Source organism: Nymphalis io, chromosome 12 (assembly GCF_905147045.1).
Source record: "Nymphalis io chromosome 12, ilAglIoxx1.1, whole genome shotgun sequence".
NCBI classification, from domain to species: Eukaryota; Metazoa; Arthropoda; class Insecta; order Lepidoptera; family Nymphalidae; genus Nymphalis; species Nymphalis io.
This window is the reverse complement of record NC_065899.1, coordinates 7,005,453-7,029,059: the sequence shown is the minus strand read 5'-3', so window position 1 is coordinate 7,029,059 and position 23,607 is coordinate 7,005,453. Positions and strand designations below refer to the sequence as shown.

Genomic DNA, 23,607 nt, shown 5'->3' with positions numbered 1-23,607 from the left:
ATATTTTTCAATATTTTTCTTTTATTCTTGCACAGTTTAAGCTTTTAATTTAATATAAACATTAGAAGTGGCATACGTACATAAGTAAGTAAAACAGTGTTTAAAATGAAATAAACATTTGGAATGGTGTATAAACAATATCATAATAAATCTTTTGATAAAATGTGTTCGGTACAAACACTGCACTTTTACATTATTATATTTGTGTAAATTTTATCCGCTTATTGCGGGTTCATCTGCTTGGAACTAATCTTGCTTTGTTGCTGTTAGTCACAATGCTTTATAGCTCATTCAAATAAGATTCATCTATATTTATTATAACAAGCTGCTCCGCGCGGTTTCATCCGCGTTAAACGTTGCTGCTGTGTTCTTGTTTGCTGTAGGGTGATATTATATAACAATTGCATGTAGCATTTCTCAAGAATAAGGCTATCAAATGCAAAAATAATTTTTGTAGCAATAATAAATAGAATTAGATTTAGTATATAAGTTTTGTAGATCATCGAAATGTTTCTCACGACCACGCTTCCTCAGTTTTTATAATAACTAACTTTATTTTTTCCATTGTTAAAAAAAAATGTTTTTTTATGATTTCAAAATATTTTTTAAGCTTAAATGAAACTATAATGATTGAAATGTATATAGTTAATTTTATATCCGGGGCAAGTTCTACGCTTCAAACTTGTAACAACTGCATAACCTTTTGTAAAGGTTTAAGTTAGCAAATTTGTTTTACTTTGAAACGCTCTCATTTCGTTTTTTTTTTTTTGTAATGTTTCTGCCTGTTTTTCTGTTTAGCTAGTTTTAATAACATTAAATATATTCATTATTTTGTATAAAATAAGATCTTTATAATTATAATTAAGATATATAAGTTTTTTCCAAAAAATATAACTATTTTTTAAATGACAAATATAATTACACTGACTATTATGACTGTGTTCTAATTTGAAGATTATATAAGTCAGTGTACTAACAAGCAGTATATACTCGTAACGGTGATTGAAACTTACTATCAGTCGGCCATTATTTGTCAATCTGCCTTTCTATATTGGATTCACGGTCATTTAATTTGCAAAATACGTTTTGTTTCGTTATTCAGGAAATTCAATTAGTAAAACGAAAAATGATGAAAAGCTATTATGTTCTATACTCAACGATACACATACGATCACGATCGAAGTTCAACGACGAAGATTCTCGACCAATTCTTAACGCTGCCATAGACTGGTGGTAGGGCTTTGTGCAAGCTCGTCTGGGTAGGTACCACCCACTCATCAGATATTCTACCGCAAAACAGCAATACTTGATATTGTTGTGTTCCGGTTTGAAGGGTGAGTGAGCCAGTGTAATTACAGGCACAAGGGACATAAAATCTTAATTCCCAAGGTTGGTGGCGCATTGGATATGTAAGCGATGGTTGACATTTCTTACAATGCCAATGTCTAAGAGCGTTGGTGACCACTTACCATCAGGTGGCCCATATGCTCTTCCGCCTTCCTATTCTATAATTTAAAAAAAAAAAAAAAAAAAAAAAAAAAAAAAAAAAAAAAAAAAAAAAAAAAAAAAAAAAAAAAAAAAAAAAAAAAAAAAAAAAAAAAAAAAAAAAAGACAAAGCAAAGATTTTTACGAAATGTTTTCACTATAATTATGTGTACCTTGCTGTAACAAGATTAGTGATGATTCATTGAATATAATATTGGTTGTATATGTTTCCAGATATACATAAGACAGACTATTCACTACTACCCGTATTTTATAAGGGTTTTATTTATAAAGTGCGTCGTAAGATATATTAACCATTCCTTACACCGCCAATACGTCACTAACCTTGGGAACTAAAATGGTATATCACTTGTGTCTGTAATATTGGCTCATTCACCTTTTCAACCAGAACACAACAATTATAATACTGTATTGCTGTTTGACGGTAGAATATGTAATAAGTGGTATGTAATATGGTGGTGGTTGACGTGTTTTAGGAATGGGGGTCGGCTTGACTCTTAAAAAATATCGTTAGTCGTAATATTATACAGCATTCCATAAACGAAATTTATTAAAGCCATTCATCCAATTGTAGTGAAACTTTCACGAGTTGTTAAGCTTTCGTATAAGTATCGAAGGTTTCTGTTCCAATAGAAGTCATATCTTTTGTTTTTGTCCTTCAGTATAAAAGTAATTTAGGCCTCTATTCTATATCTACGTCTACGTGTAGCTAGTACTCTATATATTAACATTATATGCACTCAATCCATAATATGATTGAAGTGACAGGAGATTACTCTTAATGATATAGCTGTGCTTAACCAAGTGCACTACTCTAGAATAATTAAATTATGATAATTATTTCCTTCATCGGATTTCACTTCAAGTAACCTCTACGAATAAACGCCCTATTGTTCTCCGATTTTATTTAAACACCCCATTTGCACGCAATTATCCTTTACGCCTTGCAATCATTGTGCTAATGAGAAAGCCCGTAGCCGGAAATTCCGGTTTTTTAAATGTTTTATAAAATATATTATACGAATCTTTTCTTTGTATTTTTATTTTATCGTCCTATTCGTTTAAATGGAGTGAATAAATTACGCCGTTTCTAACTTTGAAAAGAATTCGAAAATGACCTCTCATTATTGTATTTATATGGGTAAATACCCAAAATTTTTCATATAAAGATGCTTATTGTCACATGCCCTTTTGTTAATCAAATTTAAGTTTGTTGGCAATTCTGATATATTGTTATTTTTTACCTTATTACATAGTTAACTCATATTATCCCAAGGTATTAAAAAAAACATTTTTTTTTTACTAATTTATAAAAAGTGCAGTCAAGTCGTAAGCAGTCAACTTTGTTTTATACTTCTTAATTATATGCATACAGAAATTCAGGAATGCACCTATGTATACACAAAAACACCACGCCAAACTCCCACTGAGTTTATAGTTACATATAAGGTTAATAGATATTAAGCCGTTACTTTCGGTGTAAAAACTAAAGTTGAAACAAATTATTATAGGTAATTTTGTAAAGTATTTTTGGTGAATACATTTTTTCGTGAATATTATGTAAAGTTACAAACTTTTTTCATTTATACTAATTTGTAAATGAAAGAAAAAACGGCTCTAAATAATTGCAGAGTTTTCTTTTTGTATGGACGACTTTAGACCATTAAAATATTTTACAATATATTTAAAACGATTAGTTCCCTTAGTAACGGTTCATTGGTTCCACAAATCGCAAGAGGGTTAATTCGAGTCGGCCGATTGGAGGACGGGGGTCACGTAAATAAATTGTGGATGGTTTAAATTTTATAACTTGACTTAATCAAATGAACAAATTCTAACTTCAAGTTGATAACGACCCAAGCATTTAAACTAGCTTTTATATGACGTTTACTTTAAAATATTTCGTTTGCGTGTTAGACACGAAAATATATTATACATTCCGAATTTGGCTCCTAGCAACATTTTCCTATTTTTTCAGGGTAAATTGTTTTAATTAATTTATCACAATGTTGATTTAACATTCCATTTGCATATAATGAGAGATTAGTGGTTATGGTAGTAGGGGTAGTAGGTAAACTCAAAAGAACACCAATGAATTCATTAGCGTTATAATTATTCGCGTGCTCAAAATTTGCCACATGCATAGCTAATCAACCTGTGGAATATCATCCAAAATTTTCTTCTTCGAAAGAGAGAAGAGAAGACCTAGCTGTGGGATTGTCGGCTGCTGGCTGCAAAGCCGCTACTTTATACGTGAAGATCAGACAAACAGACATTATTAAAATTAAAATAAATAATTTTGTGTCCATCAAAAAATTCACCACAAACGGAATTATATATGTTTATTTAATATTAAACAAAATAAATTTATTTAAACCATCATCCTCTTGAATGGTAGGTATAAATGTAATTTTATTTTATTGATAAAATGGATTTATCTTTTAATTTAGTTAATGAACTACATATACACTAATCATTATTCATTATGCCATATATTTATTTTCAAATTCAACAAAAAAATTGTAATACAGTTATCGTTACTTCTACATGATTAAGTTATTAACTTTATGTTTAATAGAACACATTACTTTATTGAACGGTAGTTAATTGTTAATTTTATGATTAACTTTTATTACAAGTTTAAATTAATTAATTAAATAAATGTATACATCAATAAATTGTCAATATTACACCGATAAGTAGGGATTTTACGCACAGTTGGTTTATAATGGAAACTATTACCATTACTAATATTAAATAGTTTTTTTTTATCAATAGATAATGAAGATGATGTCAAAAATATATAAAGAACAACAAAACTATAAGCTTTACACACAGTTTCAATAAACAAATTCCTGAGATTTTATACCCAAACTTGTTCTACCCTCATAAACAATATGAAATAGTCGACACTCGAAACAGCAGCTGATATTAAACCAATATCTTTTTGAAATTCAATTAAAACAGGTTAACAATATAACTTGCTTTTTAATATTACAAAACTGCAATGGAACAGTGGCAGTTGTTATAATTTTCATAAAGATTGGTTATTTATAAATAGCAACAAAGAGCAAATTAAAATGTTCTTTGTATTGATAATACTTCTGTACGTGTGTATGTCACTTAACTTCTCCTAAATAGCTGGATCGATTTTGATAAATGTTTATGTTTTTTAGTGGTTCCCTGAATGTTTTTATTGGACCCGGAAGGTTAGACATTGCGATTGGGATTGTAATCGAATTACGGGCAGCTAGCGATATAATATTTTATTTTCGTCCCAAAAATGCTCACGATTTTTAGTATAAGCTCAAAATACAAATGATACAGTTACCACTAACCTAACCTACCACCTGTCAATGTACTGTCAAGTAATATATTTAACATTAACTTGTAATCTTTACGTAACCATATTAGTATATTATTTTAGATCTTGATTATAGAAATTCTAAAAGTCGGAGATAATGTTTGTCTGGGAATTATCTGGCGAATGTTGGCAAGATTACATGAGTATGTACGATTCAAAGGTTATATACCCAATGTTATATTTAATGAAATTGTGACAAACTTAGTAACTTGATTTATGTGTTCATCTTTTTGTCAAATCATTTTTATACGAATACTACATAAAGTTAAGGTTTGGTCACTTATTTGTTTTTTCCTAGATTTACGTGAAAATTACTAATTTGATCGGTACGAAATTTTCATATTATTGATAAGAAAATTTCATATCTTAGTTTTGGTGTTAGTTCAGACATATAGGTTATATAATAATTTATAAGAGTATGTTTGTAGACGGAGAGAATCGGTCCGGGACCAAATGCTGCTGAAACTATAATAAATACGAAAAAATTGTATTCAAAATTTTGTAGGTCTCCGAATTATCTACAGGAAATTCATCCGTAAGCTTAACTAATATTTTAGATGTAAAAGTGTATCTGCTTAAATATTTTTTGTTATACTTTCATTTCATCTTTCACTCAACAGATCATTATGAAATTATGTACACGCGTTGTCAATAGAAAACGACATAGGGAACCTAAAACACTAACTAAACTGGTAGATATCACAGTGATCATTCCATCTATATATTTCAGAAATCGCTTGGTTTGAGAACTATTGTAATATAATATATATTTATGTGATTATTTAACAATCTATCATATAGTAAAACATTAATTCTGCACGTTCGAAGTTGGAATAGCTAGGTAGTAAATTATGTATGGGTTGTATATGCCTCAAATAAAGAATTGTATACTCTGTGTAAATCGAACAAGAAAGTTCCTTATTTACCATTTTGTTCCTATGACCATTAAATGGGTGACGTAATTATGTAAATGTGTGTGTGTGTGTGTGTGTGTGTGCGTAATTATATAAATGTGTGACCTCCTGTGATCTGTCATAGGTATTTATATGCTAACTGAGAAGTCTTCACACTTCATAAATATAACACAAATAAAAAAAGTTCTTAGATCTAAATGTTTTTTTTTTCACACTGATTAATTCATTTTAAATTTCAATATTAATTCGGTAACTTAACCCAAAAATATAATTATATTTTTGCTTAATAAATCATAAAATTTTATAAAATGGTAATCAAATTAAAATAGATATTTTAATCGGCACTACGTAAAGGGAAATAATTAAGGTTGGTATTAAATAAAGACCAATATTGACTCGACCACTTCGTCTAGCTTGTGTTTATGAAAGAGTATTTTTATTCATCTCCTATACGTATCTAAGCGCTTTTTTATTACGTTAAGAAAATCGGGATAAATTTATATATGCAGTAAAGTAAGTTAAGGAACAGACAGAAAGGCTTCCTGTCCAAGAAACTATAATTTTTAATTTTGAAGCTACAGTTTTTTTTTAGTAAAATCTTACCTTTTTTTCTTTCACTTATCAACACATGATTACGTATTTGATAACTGATCATTTGATTGTATTTTTTTCTATATCTATCTAACATAAATTATCTGATGGTTCGCTTCAAATAATCGTCTAAAAGAATCAAGATGAACTCCGAATAGACTAAACTTAAAGTCTATAAGTAAATTCCTCCAAGTATCTACCCGAAATTGGTTGGTTTTGGCAGGTCAACAGTGTTTTGTTTTCACCGGACAATTGCAAAGCGTAAAACTCGCCATTTGCATAAAACATGTGCAATAAGCAATTTACATAAATTACTACATTTTGCTTAACCTGAGCTAGCAAATTAAAAGTGCGTACCTTCTTCGTTGCCATCGACGATTACTTTATATTAATTAAATTATATTTTCTTTGTCTACTGTAAACAATAATATTACCACAAAAATGAATACTATAGTTAAAGAAAAAGTTATATAATATATAACATCATGCTATTTCCCCCGGGACGTCTTAACAATTAACATGGGTGACCTCAGCCAGTATTACTTATGACTCGTTCATTTCAATAGTAAAACTTTAAATATTTCATGTATACAAGCATACAGCTTGTGCATATGAAATATTCAGTGGTTTGGTTTGATGAAATTTTAATAATCTTCAACTCGACAGTATATGCCACCTATTCAGAACATTTAATTTACTTTTTCTATAACTTTTACGAACGAAATCTTCCATGTTCGCAATATTACGCACGTGTTTGAGGCTTCTGGAATTAGATATGACTTCTCGGATATATTAAAGTTTGATATTTACTAAGTCTGTGCCTTTATATGTCTTGATTTCAGAAATTTGCTGCGTGTTCTATGATTGTAGGTGTTCGGTTTTTTTATTAGACATGCAAAACTTATAAGACCTAAAATTACAAATAAAAAAGTCTTTATTTACTTCACAAAATAAGTGTGTTCATTAAGGGCAAGTAGACGTGATCTACATATTTAGTAGGCTCATTGATTTAGTGGCTAGCACATAAGGCTCAAATCTCGAGGACTTGCTTTCAAACCAAGGGTGGAACAAATAAAAAGTAAATGAGTTTTTCCGACAAGAAAATATTGGTAGCACTTCCATACCTCGGAAAGCACGTAAAACTGATGTTCTTGAATCTAAATTCTGTTCGGTCCGTCCACCCCATTGGATTATTAGAGAAAGAAAATTGAGATTAAACGTATGTTTGCGCACATAGTTGTGCGTATATCTCCTGCGTAGTTTTTACTTAAAAGCTGAAATGCGAGAACACTATAACACTAGCCAATATTAAGAAAAAAAATCTTCTCGTTCCCTTTCGTTCTGGAAATTCCAATATAACGTACAACATCAACAATGTTGCATACAGAGCAGTTAGGCGATTCGAAAGTCGAGTGCTCTGTATACTCTGTATACATAAAATATGCAAAACTGTTCAATGGAATATGTCCCAAACGAAGCCTCAATGTCGGTAAACGTAGCATTTGGGCTTTATATTCAGGTCTATTGGTCTGATCAATCCACCGAAACTGACAGATTAGATTAGACGATGTAACACCAGATACCTTTTGTAAATGACTTTTAGTTAAAATATTCGGACCATCAGTTTAGTTAGCTATTCATTTTTAAATAAATTTAAAAAACAGTTTTTAACATAGGGAAAATCTGTGGTATTAAACATAAACACGAAGAAGACTTCTTTTGCCTGATGATGATCCACGTTCAGTTCATTTTATTTAGAAATATATATTTAAGATATTTTTTATTGCAGATATTGATCTTATCAGCGCATTTGCATTTTACAATACGTGGACATCAGAAATTTACATACGAAATAAAAAGTAAATATTTAAAAAAAAGAAAAACTTGGTCAAAGATACTCTTAATGATTATTTTTCAAGTATTAACGATAAGTTGAAATATTAAGATAAAATGTTATATTCACTTTTAGGAACAGGTACACAAAACTATTTTATAGTAGAGGATAGAATACGCAGTCTATTAAAATTTTGTTATAGTAAATATTGTCAATAATATTTCGTAATTTTGTGCGAATAATAGTAAAATATTTGAGGTCGACGCAGTGTGTAATCTGCGTTGAATGGATTTAACTGAATTTCACGGCCCGCACGCTTGTCGCTAACCCGCTTTGGGAACCCATTTGTTGGTAAGCTGGTTCTGCGCCTCTTAAGACAAATCACATTCTTATATTATTTATAGCAAAACCGATAAACATACACCTAGGTATATATTATTATTTCCCAACGAAGGTGTAAGATAACTTTATATTATTATATAAAAAACCAATCCCCTGTACCTCAATTTGTAGACACATTTTTTCATTTGCAAATATATTGCGCATTCAATAATATTCTATCCTTTTCGATTTTCAAATGAATACGAACGTATCGTTTCGATTGATTCATTCGATATAAGCCGCTTTAAACGCTTAAAACAGCTTTAAGCGAAGCATTCTCAAAATGTTCTAACCGTTTTAATGCTTACTTAGTATGTAGGATTATTAATGACAAGAATACTAATTAGACTGATTACGGCACAATACAATTTATTAATTGAAAACGACTCATTCAGAAACACTTCAAGTAATATCTACCTGAAATTAACTGGTTGTAGGAATTTTTGCAAGTCTGTCTTGTTAGATATCACTCTCAATAATTTATGATTACGATTAGTTGCTTCGCGAGGTTTCAATGGCGTTAAACTTTACTGCTCCGCCATAGTGGCCTGTAGCATTATGGTATATAGTTTAAAACCTTTTTCAATCGGAATCGGACTTAGAGATCCTGACCTTTATATTTTTGTATAGATATAAAACGCATGTTTTCGTTGACTTCGATCACATTGACTAATAAAAAAAGTGCATTGATGCAAATTAACAATATAAAGAAAGGTTTATATTGTTTATACTATATAAGATATATATTATATAAGATCTAATAGCTAAGATAATTTATATACTATACTTATAATACCCATCTGTTTAAAAGTAAACGTAAATACTCCAATACTGGGAAAAGCTTATTATACCACGTCGCTCTAATGCGGGCTTAGATACACTCATGCAGAATATCATCAGATACATGCAGGTTTCCGCACGATATTTTCCTTCGCCGACGACTAGATGAATTATAAAATCAAATTAAAAATATATTCATCGTTAGTGGCGCTTATCCGGTTTTAATACGCAATCTTCGTTTAATATTCATGCGTTCTAGCTACCGGGCACTCATATTATATCAAAGGTCATCGACATTGAATAAACGCTATAAGGACGCTAACGTGGACATTGTTTGGATTAAACGCTTGAAAAAAGTATTGGTATCACAAAGTGGGTTTATTAATATTCCTGTAAAGAGATCGATTACACAGAGTAGCTTAATGAGATGCTAATTCATCTAGAGATCATATTTCATCTAACTGTAGAAGAACCTGAATTTAATAGAGATTTCTCAAAAAATTAACGTCGATTACTTTATAATAAAACAAAACAAAAATCTCCAATCAATTGTAATTTTTTTTATTCATATTTAATGATGATGATAATGAAAATCAAAACAATACAATACCTGCTTATACACGCGGCTTCCCCAAATGTGTATCATGGGGTGCTTATTTCATTTATTCGTTCCATTCTGTGTCTATCATAAAAATATTAAGCATTTTGTGTGCTTTTATAATTTTTAAAATCACATAATTATCTTTTACAATAACAAAATTTCCATTTAAGTGGTACTTTGGGCTGTTTTAAAATGTTGATTAGTCATTTATGCTCGATATAACCAGCACAAACTAAATATTATTATATGTATTTATGTTTTAAAAAAACTGTTAAACATATTATTATTTTGAGTGATTATATACAAAATCAATAAACGCTAAGTGTTTGGTCGGTTTAACTAGATGTCTATAATTTTACGAATAAAAATAGTATTTTTTATCGTGATTCGTTCAAATGCGCAAATTTGATCACATTTCTCAATATCGACGTCAGTTAAAGTGGCTTCCTATCCGACTTCGCCGGAGCTTGCACATATTATCGCTTCTTTTTAATATATTAAACCATGGTAGCCCTGATTACCTACATGAGCGTTTTCTGTTTTGTCCTGCTCGTGAAAGACCAGTACGCGCATGTGTGGCGTCGAAAACTCTTGAGGTACCATTTTTTAATACTACTTCCTTTGGTAACTCGTTTTCCGTTGTTGCCGCTCGCCTATGGAACTCTCTTCCAGATAATATTTTCCATAATAATGTTACAATAAGATCGTTTAAAATCAAAGTTAAGCAACACTTTCTTTCCACTTAAGTTTAATTTATTTTATATGTATGTATATATATTTTTTTGTATCTATGTAAGTTGAATGTATATATATATATATTATAGATAATGGTATATATTAATATATTTATTTGTATTTAGAGTGTAATATATTCATTTATCGTTAAGTCTACTTGAATTTTATAATATAAAACTAATTGATATTGTACCTGCACCATAAATAAGTATTACAAATAATCTCCACTAGATTCAGGGTTTCTGGAAGAGATCTCTTGTTAGAGATAAGTTATCCCTTTGTACACATTTTTCATTTATATAATTTTCTGTATACTCTGTTGGTACATAAATAAAAAATAAATAAATAAAATAAATACACAAAAATAAAAAAAGTAATGCGTGGTAATGATTTTCTGACCGACCCACTGTTTTATCTTTAATGTTCATTAAGAATAAGATTTTTTTTTTCGTTTAGTGTTGGTTAGTATATTATATTTAATAGTTAAATTACGAAGAATTAAAATAAGGACTCATCAAAACCATAACATTGGCAGACACTGTTTTTTTCTTAATTGGGTATAGTTACAATTGGGTGTAGTAGCTTGGTATCTCAAATCACCGTTATTGGAGGAAGCTTTACTTCTATGAAAAATAATAAAATTCCTATGAAACATTCGGTTACGGCTTAGTGTGATATGAATCAGGATTTAGTCGATGCTGCAAGTAACATAAAAAAATATTAAGTTATTTGTCAATTATTAAAGAAATTTTCAATAGTACAAAGTATGGAATTCTTCAATAAAATTCTCGTTCAAGTCCCTCCTTGTAATCCATTCAGGTCGTTGGTCCTTGAAGCTGAGAAATGAAAGACGCAACCTCTTGAGAGCATACTCAAGATGCCTCGCATCACTCTCCATGATCCTATTACCTTGACTATCACTATATTCAGGCCTATCTTCAGCTATGGAGTCATCAGTTACATTGAGTTATAGGTATTTTTTGAAAACCGAGTAATAAATATGTGAAGATTTAAATATTTAATTAATAATTTTTGATTTAATTTAATACATCAAAAAAGTATAATTTTATTTGTTCAAAACAGTAACAAATAATAAATAAATTCAAACAGTGATATAAGTTTATAACGAAAAGTTTTCAAATTCAAACTAAATTAATGATATAAATATTATAAGATCTATAATTTTATTTAGTTGATTTGAGAGATATAATCCATATATTCTTAGACATTTTTTTAAAGATGTGTATGAATTTTATTGATTTAAGATCACCTTAAATGTTTTTAAACAAAAATTATTCGTATTTTTTCATTTACCTTTGCATGAAAGGTTTCGATATTAATTATATTCTTATCTGTTATGTATTAAAATATAGTGGTTTCTTAATATTAAGGTAAATTCATTTTTTATTTGTGTTTTATCAATCTCTCATTTCCAATCCATTTCGTCGAGAGCTATCAGTATACCATACAATAAAATGTGGGGCCACGTACGCTATTCCAATATTCCTAGTTTGGTTACCAAATAGAATAGCGTTTAGCCTCGCAAATAATTAATGTTCTTTAAACAAAGCCACCGGGTATTTGATTTTCATTTGTGATAATGATATGTGATTTGTAATGAGGGAATGTAGCTTTACATCACTTAATTTTATCTGCTACTGGATTATTTTGTGATTGCGAATTTATTTACTGTCACCTTGGCACAGGCACCTTATCGTCTTGTCATCTCGTTAGAAATGAGAGTAAACCCATAACAGCTAAACTATTTGTTACGTTATAAAAATGAATTAATTGTTTTTCATTTTCAAAGTATTCGTATATCTCATAACATTGGGATCGATTGAGATCTTGAAACGTAATAGCTGAACAAAGTCACTTTTAGAATTATTATATCATATTATAATTTTTATTTTAAAGAAGGAAGTTTTGGTGATTTATTTATTATATATAAACAATATTCTGTAAAAATGAAATCAACCATTTTTCTCTGGATGTTTAAATATTCAAATATTAAAGATTAACGGCTTTACTCGTAAACGTTAGCGGGTGTTTAGTTAAGTACTGATTATTCTCTTTCCGTCATCGTTGATTTGACATTCGAAGGAAGTAGACATGACATTAAAACGTAAATAATCAAATTAGTAGAATTGATTCACATGAATCAATTCACTTCTACAATCTTTGTACTGGTGGTAGGGATTTGTGCAAGCTTGTCTGGGCTGGTACCACCCACTCATCAGATATTCTGCCGCAAAACGGCAGTACTTGGTATTGTTGTGTTCCGGTTTGAATGGTGAGTGAGCCAGTGTAATTACAGGCTCAAGGGACATAACATCTTAGTTCCTAAGGTTGGTGGCGCATTGGTGACGTAAGCGATGGTTAAAATTTTTAGAATTCCAATGTCTATGGGCGTTGGTAACCATTTACTATCAAGTGGCCTATATGCTTGTCGGCCTACCTATTGCAAAAAAAAAATCATCGACGATCTGTCATCAGGTTAACCTAACAAATTGAAGTTCATATTTTACAAAAAATGTATGTTATTTGTTTGAAGATAAATGTATCTCAACAAGCGAGATGCTGACTGGATCGGCTCTAGGGAATGTGAAAAGTGCGTATCGATCATCGAATAGTCTGTCGATGGTATCGATAACAAATCGAGATTAACAAGTTTAGCTATGGTGAATATAGTGTTGTAAACATGGAATGTATAGTCTTGATGCTATTATACGAGTATATTATATGAATATTACGAGTAAATTCGCCAATGCTTATTTCGGTTTCAAAAAGTTTATTATTTCTGTGCCTTGACAGAATTGCAAAAAAAAAAGAAAAATTGTTTGTCACAAGAATTGTACATGTAACAATATATGGGTCACCGAATATCAATTGTAAGGTCACATTTCCCGTTGTAGATTATTTCTTAAATTATTTACAAGGCAATTTTTAAACAAAGGCTAACTGTCGATGTTTCCGACTTCGTCTTCTTCGTAGTTTCTTCAAAATTTCCCCCTTCAAACAATATATTTTATCTTCCATAATTACTTCTGCTTGTCGTAAGGAGTAGTTTATTGTGTCTTCTTGTATGGTATGTACGTTATTTTACGACAGTGTAGCTCTCAAAGAATTTTCTTTGTTATTATTTATAAAGATGAATGTTGTTACTCTTAAGGTTTTGTTGATAATTTTTTTTTAAGTTTACTTTATTACTTTTTGATTGTTAAGTAAAAAAAAGTTAAAAAATAAATCTTATCTTTAAACATAAAAACACTCAAAATATAAGATAATTGTGGTGTTCGCGTATACTATATGTAACATATATACAACAATATATGATTATATAGACTTTGAACCACCACATTAAGTTCTCATTTAGTAAGATTAAGCAGTTTTTATTATAAAAGTACCAGTATAAAGTAATTATTACGCGAAAAGGCGTCGGAAGTTGGTTTAGTAGACACGAGTGACATAATTAATATTTTTTTAAACTCGCGAACTTTGTTTATGGTTTTTATAACTACTGGGCCTTTGGGAACTTTGGCAAGGGTTGCATGCTAATTATAAAGAAACATCCGTTGAGCTATTGTTAACAAGTGTTTGATTTTCATTAAAACTGTTACAGTTACTGTTTGCTAACCAGAAAGACTGAAGCGGCTGCATTTTGCAGATTCAAGAGAACTTGTTATAGTTTGTGTATTATCACAAATGCGTTTGCTAAAATATTATGCAGAGTAATTATGGGAATATAACATTTATTTGTATCTATCTCTTTCTTTGTTATATATTTTAAATAAAATACGATGAATATTTCGTGTAAACACATTAATCGCTGCAGCTAAATACTACACGACCGGTCCTAAGTTTGATATCCGCTCGTACTAAATTTTTGTAACACCGCGGTATCATCAATGAGACACATGTTGGTAAAAAATCCACATTAAATTTCCTATTTCTATTTTTTTACTGTCGTAAAGATTAATTCGAAACTTTTTAACTGGGAATAAAATAGTGAGACCAAACAATTTTATTTTTGGGATCATAACGCTACATATGAATTCAGCTTTCCAATTATGTTACTTATTTTTGGGGTTTACATGAAATTAGAATGCTCCGGCAGAGATTAGCCAAGTGTTCGAGGGAGTTGGTAAAAAGATAGATTGAGTGTTACACAGCTTTTTATAGATATTATGTATTACATTGTCATATGGGGCTATTTCTTGTGTTTGTAAATACAGTAGATTCAGTGTCTTATATAATCTTAAAATATCTTATATTATTTACTTATATAAGTGCATTATTATATTATATATAGTGGTTTCCGAGATATACGTTTAGAATTTTATATTTATATACAAGAATTGTTCACCTATACTAATATTATAAATTCGAAAGTAACTCTGTATGTCTGTTACGCTTTCAACACTAAAATACTGAACCGAATTTGATAAATTTGTCATGAAACAAGCTTGAACCTCAGGACAGACATAGGCTAGTTTTTTTACCTAGCACCAGCCCCTCTTACCACGTTGGAGTACTAGTTTAATATATAATTATTCTTGCACCAGTGTCAATCCCCCACCCGTTAGATACGTTAAATATTCCAAAATTTAATAAATCCATTATATCGAATTTTATATGTTCCTAATCCGTTATTTCTTATAATAACTAGAAAACAAGGTAGAAATAAAAGTATTCAAATTTCATTATTATACCAACCATATAACATTTAATTATGTTTTGAGTCTGTAAGACGCGTTCCTTATACTTATGCATTTCTCAAAGTAGAAACACCCGCCGACTCAGACTTACATATTTAAAGGATGGCACTTGTACAAGGTTTTATCATTTTAAAACATTCCGTATACTGCAATGTGAAATTCCTCTAATGTAGGCGTTGCGACATGTAGTGTCACCATGATCGCAATTTTATATTTTGTAACGTTGCTTATATGACTTTTTAAATATGTATATGTTACAGAAGTTTTTTATGATACTAATCTTAATACGTCATCATTTTTAAAGGATAAATCTTAGGCAAAATAAAAAATATATATTATGTGTATAAAAAATATATTGCTTGAACATTTTAATTTTATTCATTTCTATATAATAATTTTGAAACAATAGAGGTTACAATGAGATAATGTAATAGTGATCATAATTTATAAGATCAACAATTTTCGATGTCAGTCGTATTTAGTACCTGGGCGAATGAGCTTCGCTCGGCTCTAATAATTCAAATAATTAGAGCTGGTCCCTAGATACACGATATTTATACACAAGAATTGTTCAAGGAATATTATAAGATTTCAAATAAATCTGATATTGAAATAGTTATGAATTGTTACACTTATTTGTGAATGTAGGTTAATAAATAAGAGTATAATACATATTGAATTAAAATCTCACTTAAAATAAAATACCAAATCTTAATTCAGTCGTTGTAAAATTTGATTTAATTTCGCTAAAATAAAACTAGGAAAGTCCTAAGGTTTGCTTTATGATGGTATTTCTATTCAAAATACTAATATCATTACGAATCGTGTCAAGCTCATACTCTTTGAGGCCTTTGCGGATTTTTGTCCTACAAAGTCTTCTTTGAGGCTCTGATGTGGTGTCACATTATTTGATTGCAAAGAGAATTAAGAACAGACTTGCTTTTAACTGTCTTTGTGTGTTTAATCAACTTTAAATTCCTATCAAGTTTAATTTTCGTTTTTATGAAAAACTTAACAAAAAAGAAACAGTATTGATAAGGAAATGATTTTTTTTTTTTGAAAATTTTTAGTCTTTATTTTGTCGATAGCGTTGGAACACCAATTATTATAACTTTTTTATGTTTCACCCCTTTTAGTTGTAAGTTTAATGGCCGGTAAATGGCTATTTAATATAACAACTAATGGAACCGAATTTGTGGTTATTTCGATTATATCTAAAACATTATTGGGTTAAATTTTTAAAAAATATTTAACAAGAAAGGGGTTTCGAAAGAATGAATATCGTTTTGCTAACATCTATAAATAAGATACAAATTTTTATGAATTTATATATCATCGATCAGTCGAATAATTGTGGTAAAGTTGAGTGTAAATACGTAATAAGTTCTACGTTAATAGGAAATTAGTCGAGTAGAGTATTCAAAGAGTAACGTTATTGAATATTCAAATCATATCAAATTAAAAAAAGGTTTAACTTTTATAAGTACTTATGAATCGTCAAGCGCTACCAGCAAAGCAAAAATATATGTGCTAAACTTGCTTTATTATTATGCTATAATTATTTTTAAACCGATCACACGCTATACACACGAACGTATATAAAAATACCAACAATCCCTATATATGTTGCTAGTCAACGACCTCTCGTCCCCCGATAAAAACAAAATTTTCAGGTATTGAGAATGGCGTTAAATGAATTTCTATTTATTATATAATAAGCTTTTCAAAATTGAGTAATCAGTCTATTTTCAAAAATTTATATTGATTATTGATATGATTAATTATTGCAAATGTGTAATTTAGTGTGTTTATATTATTCATTTGTAAATATGAATCTGAATTTTATAGAAAATTTATTGATAGAAGAATCGAGATAGCTTAGAGCATAGAACACTTAAACGAAGACTGCAGGTTCTAATTTGGGTAAGCACTAATTAATTTTCATTTGCTTGATTCGTCGTTATTATTAATCTCGAGCTTATTAGTGAAGGAAAGCATAATGAAATATGCAACGGATGACCTTACCACCAATCCGTACCGGAGCAGTGTGGTAGAATAATCTCCAATCGTTTTCCATACCCGGAGAAGACTTTCCCAGTAGTGGGATATTAGAAAACAATTATACCTAGAAATCAAACATTTATTTATGATATACATAAATTTTATTATATTCATGTATTTCGATTTTAGCTATTTCATAATAATTATATATAAAGTAATATTAATGTTAAGTGATGTAGTTTGAGAAGCTATTCGAAACTCTATATTTTGAATCAGTTTTAACTACGTAGTTAGTTAACTCTCAAAGTTATGAGCTTCATTCCACTTATCAGAATATACTATGTAGGTGGCATTTTCACAACAACAAATTATATTTAGCAAGACGATAACGTAACGCGAAACAATTCACGTATATTTTGAAAGTGCAACAAGTTTGTTAAGTGCTCGTTCTTGTTACTTAATGCGTCATGTCATAAGCTTGCTGTTTTAAAGCTGAATGCATCAAATTAGTACATACTTTTTATAAGTTACATTTTATAAAGCAGCGCTATTCTGTAAAAATTTGTTATCTCACTCTTGGGTTATAAAACTACTTACAGATATACGATTTTTTTAGGATGGTTTTTTTTGAGTGTCATAATTATGATAGTCAATTTCACATATCATATTCTGACATTTCACGATCGTATACTGCGATGCACTTCGAGTTTATTCTTTCAAAATAACTACAATTTAAAATAAGAAAAAACTGTATTTTGAAAAAAAGGTTTTGTATAAGGCTTAGAGATACTAGCTATAAGCCGTTGGACGATAATTAATTTATTAAAAGAATTCTTTTTTGGTTCCGTTTATTTCACTATTATATAATGCGAATGTCGCAGCAAAATCACAATGATATCTACATCTTACATCAAGAATTTCTTTGTCTTTGAACGTCTTTACACTTTAGTTTTGTAAACACATGTAAGCTAATTACCATTTTAAACGGTGAATTTATGTTGCTAACAGTTCAATTATGCATAAAGGCTGATTTTGCATGCATTATTAGTCTTTATGCATGCAAAAGGCTTTTGATGTCATTTGTTGAAATATTTTAAATAACTTCAACTCACTCATCCCTTAATGTGTCGCAGATGCCTTGGTGTTAACTATCTTAAAGAAAACAACTAGTTCAATAACTACGTTAGAGTTATTACTACATTTAACTTTAACACCTTTTATTGCTATTTTTTGTTTTGCAGCGTACTATTCCGGAATAGTTTACATTGATGGATTGCGATTCGCATCCTAAGAAAAAAATTGTCATTTGTCAGCAACTAATCAAATCTGTTTATGAACGGTTAACAAATAATTGATGGAACGATTACGATTTTCATTATGCTTTTACATTTATTAATGTTGTATCACGCTCTGTAATAAATTATGATTATTTAAAATCACAAACGACAAAAAAGTCGAGATGACCCAGTGGTAAGAGCGCGTGAATCTTAACCGATAAACGTGGGTTCAAACCCGGGCAAGCACCTCTGAATTTTCATGTGCTTAATTTCTGTTTATAATTCATCTCGTGCTTTTCGGTGAAGGAAAACATCGTGAGGAAACCTGCATGTGTCTAATTTCATTGAAACTATGCCATATGTGTATTCCACCAACCCGCATTGGATCAGCGTGGTGGAATAAGCTCCAAAACCTTCTCCTTAAAAAGGGAGAGGAGGCCTTAGCCCAGCAGTGGGACATTTACAGCCTGTTACTTAATACTTTATTTAAAATCACATGATTGGTCTTTTTTTTTTTTCGAGGAGGAAAGGCATTTACGCCTCCCGCCCGGACACGACCGGGACGGGTATATTGGACCCACGGGGCAGAAGGCCACCGTCCTACCCACTAAAACTTCCTCGTTTCCGCCTCACCGCATGGTGGCGGGGTAACGGGAACGCGTTAGCACACCACTGCGACCCCGTCTGCAGTCGTCGCTTTGGGTGAGCGACCCACCGGTTGTTTTTTATTGAGGTTGTCTCCTCTTGGCCCGGCCGGTGAACGGTGAACGGCGCGGTCCCACCACAGGCTGACGCCTGGATGGGGAAACGAGTTTGAGAAGGCGGTGACCGAAGTCCGTCCGCCCAGCATCGACACCGAAACTGGGCGAATCCGCCTCTCTCTCCTCCTACTACTACCTCCTCCTGTCTCCGGCAGCCCGAAAGGACGCCGGAGACCAACTCCTCCTCTCTCTCTCCGGCGGCCCATAAGGACCCCGGAGTCCTCCTATTTGCCACGAAGCTGCTCGCTGGTCTACTCTGCGCAACAGAGAAGTACCAGGAGCGGCCCGCGACACTTCCGCCGCGTTAGTCTCAGCCGCGGTCGACAAGCAATCCGGAAAAAACATCGGATTGCTGATCGAGCCCGTTGCCCAGGGTGCACCACGTGGAGGTGACTGACATGCACCCCATGATTGTTGGTCTTGCTTTTTTTCTGCTTTATCATACCATCACGCAACACGCCTGCCCAGCGCGGCGAGTATGGGCAAACCCTCCTACATGGTAGACGCGCTCAAAAAAAAGGACCCCAGTTACCGGTAAGCCCGCTAGGCCCGACCAAGGTAGCGGTCGCGGTATCGGCAGGACAGTTTTGACTGGGAGCTTAGGCGCACCTTGGGAGAGGCCTATGTTCAGCAGTGGACAATGATTGGCTGTTGATGATGATGATGATGATCGTATCATCAAACATCAAAACACTTTATGTGCAATGTAAATAAATACTATTAGATCCGTGAGTGTAGTGTGTAATTTCGTTTACAATTCTCTGTAAAATATTAGCCATATTTACAGATGCTACAGATTTTTTTAAAAAAACGTAGCGATTGTTAGCAATTTTGCATACGTATATATAAACCGTTGCTTAATTTCGTCTCGCGACGATGTCAGCTTTGTAACGTTTTTATTAATATGTTGCATTAATTTCATTAAATTGTAGTATTTGTCATCTTCTTTAGAAGATGTTACTATTGTTTGTCGCTTTATCTAAATGGGATTAGTTTTGTTTTAACTCCCACAGAATATTATAATGCAACATTTTTAATGGTGTTATTTATAGAATATAATTGTAACAAAACCATGCTTGTATTGTACATTTATTATATTGCCTTTCTTTTTATATTTTTAAATGTTTCCAAATGTTTAAATAATTAGTTTAATTTTAAAAAAATAAATTGAATCGAAAGATTACTTATGCGAAAACAAATTCCCACAGTATTTTTTACTTAGAATTGTCGTAGAAAAAAATATTCTAATACATTTAGTACCACGACAAGCTATTTTCTCGCTTATCCTATTCTTAATATACGACACCGCACGCTGAAATAACTTTTACTATCACCGAAATTACTGTTTGAAATGTCTGACAAAATGCAAAGTTATAGGAAATATTTATGTTTGATACAAGTCTTAAAAAAACGTAGATATACATATTATTTATTTGATAATTAAGGTTTAATTGTAACAAAGTTTTTTAATTTAATCGAGATCAAATTGCCGTTTATATTTGTATGGAAAACAAATAAAACTTATGTCATACAAGCTTTTAACGTGAAACATTTACTAGCGCGCTTTGGGGGTAAGAGCGACTGGTATGTCGTGATGGCAAATGGCATAACGCTTTCTTCTACCGTCATGCCTCCTTGTCCTCCGCGTCCTACATCCTTGTGTGCACTTGGCGCGTATGTATACTACATACAATACATATTCTATTATTATTATTATAAAAATAAAATCATCATTAACGAAGCCATATGTTACTATTATTTGATATTCTATAATTATAAATTATTTCAATAACCATCAATTTCCATTTTTCACATTTTTATTTAATTTCACCTGTTAGTATGTATGAATCAAATCTTTCAATTGTATTTTAAGCCTGTTCCATCTAACCGATTAATCTGAAATTTTGCATACAGATATAGTGTTGGTGACAAAACAATATTGTGGTAGTGTTTCAATACGGAAATTAAAAAAAGAGCTTGTTTTTATTAAGTATTCTTATGTTTTATGTATTTTGTCATTTTAAGTTTTAGAGTAACTTTCAATTATTTCTTGTTTGATGTATCCGCTTGTTTTGGTTAGGCAGCATCATAATTAAAATTTCAGTTTAATTTAATATTAGCACAATTAATTAAAAAAAAAAAAGAAGTGTTTGATAATATACATGAGAAACATGATTTATGATACTTGATGATGAAAAATTAAACAAATCTTCATGTTATGAATGTTAAATGGAAAGGTTTTATTGGTTCTAGATACATATCAGCTTATATATATCAAAAATAAACAAATTACAAATATAAAATAATTGTAATATTTAATTTTTATTCCATGATAAGAGGTCGTACAAAAGATACAAAGAACCGTTCTTTTTCGGTGAACAAGCTCAGTCCTTAGAAACACGACACAAAGCTTTGATAATGAACTCTCTTACGTCTGTTTGTCATGACATATATATAATTTATGGAGATATTTTAGCAACGTTTTTCCTTTTTTCCAAGTAGCGTTTGGGTCCGTAAGAAGTAACTTTAATCGTTTGGTCATATCTAAAGAGTCGCAGACACCATCTCCGGTTGAGGAAAATTTTATTTGCTGTAAGTTATATATATTTGTTTGGTCCTTGAGAGTTTTCCCGACATATTTTGGAGAGCCTTGTTAGTTGTTCGTGGTGAATTTTGTTATTTAATATTACTTTTTTATAAAATCGCTCAAGCAATCAATATAAAAAAATCGATCCGATTTCAAATCGCTAGTAAGTAGATACTAATTTATGTACTGGTAAATTATTATTTGTAACCAGTTTTTCAAATTTACAAATCCGTTTCATCAACTAATTATTATTATAGGGTGATATTCAAAGTAATAAGAGACATGAACATAAGGAAAATTGAAGAAAGTCAAAATGCATACATAATATTAAATGTTATACATTTTAACATTTTTCAATGTGTCATAATATTTAAATTTATGACGTAATCAATTATTATCTTGTTATTGGTGTCCTTAATAAGTTCCATGTATTTTTTATCATTTTTTCATATGTCTATTAGATCGGCTGGATGTGTGAGTGAGCCAGTCTTACTAGAGATACAAGTATTAGTGATGTAAGAAATAGTCAATATTTCTAACGGTGCCAATATCTATGGGCGGTGGTCAAAACTAACCTGTGTAATATTTATCAGGCCGCCTTACATTTAAAAAGAAAGATATTCAACTTTTGGTCAAGTAAAAGGGTCACCTGATCGGTCGCCTTAGACATTAACTCTCCACGAAATATAAGTCAAACTTCACCTATCACCCTAAAACCAAAATAACAATACGGAGTATTGATTTTTGGGAGGTAGGGAGTCACTAAAATAGACAGTTTGCTTTCTTAATTTTCTGTATATCATACAGAAGTCAGGTCTATACCGCCAATCCTATGATTATAATAAGACAATCTGTGATTATGATCATGGGATTCATGATAACATTCACACTAAACTGAAATTTATGATTATTTCTTATTTTTCTTTAGTGTTAGTAAATTTTCAAATTCAAAAATATTTTTCATAATATTACAATATCGTAAAAAAGATTATCTATCTAATAATACATTTTATTGTTTCAGAAAACATCGTGTGTCGGCTCAATCAGGTAAAACCTATATATCAGGTATTCATTAATTACTTATCGCGCAAAGCTTCGGTCAACTTTTTTTTCCAACCAAGCGAGATCGCTTATAACAGGTGATCCCTTAAAATTATTATAAACAAAATTCTAAGGAACTCCGAATTTTAATATGTCACAACGCGTTCCTAATTATACATACTTAAATATTAGAGAAATCATAAAAACAACGATTTAACGGAAAAGTCGTTATTATTCAAGGTACATTTTCCTAACAAAAGCAATTATTGTATGCAAATGGCAAGCGATTATGCCTAACTTGTTCATAAAATGTCAGTACATTGTAAAACAGCCCGTGCATGAACATTGAACAATTACGATTTTGAGGTAAATGTCTAAAATTTAATATGTATAGTAAACAATTTTCCAGGCGCATGCAAGCGTAAGTAAATTTTAAATTAATTCAACTTTACGTAAACACGCTTGCACGCTTTAATAATTATCAAGTAAATCTTTACGCATAGCGGTGTAGATGAA

General features: G+C 30.8%; 1 protein-coding gene across 1 annotated transcript in view; it reads left to right on the top strand.

Moving 5' to 3' along the window:
• Positions 1–23,607, top strand: part of LOC126772310 (uncharacterized) — a 193,821-nt gene that overhangs the window by 109,135 nt on the left and 61,079 nt on the right. Inside the window, exon 3 of the mRNA XM_050492607.1 lies at positions 23,072–23,097. The gene's annotated coding sequence lies outside the window, so the exon portion shown is untranslated. The remainder of the gene's footprint in view (positions 1–23,071; positions 23,098–23,607) is intronic.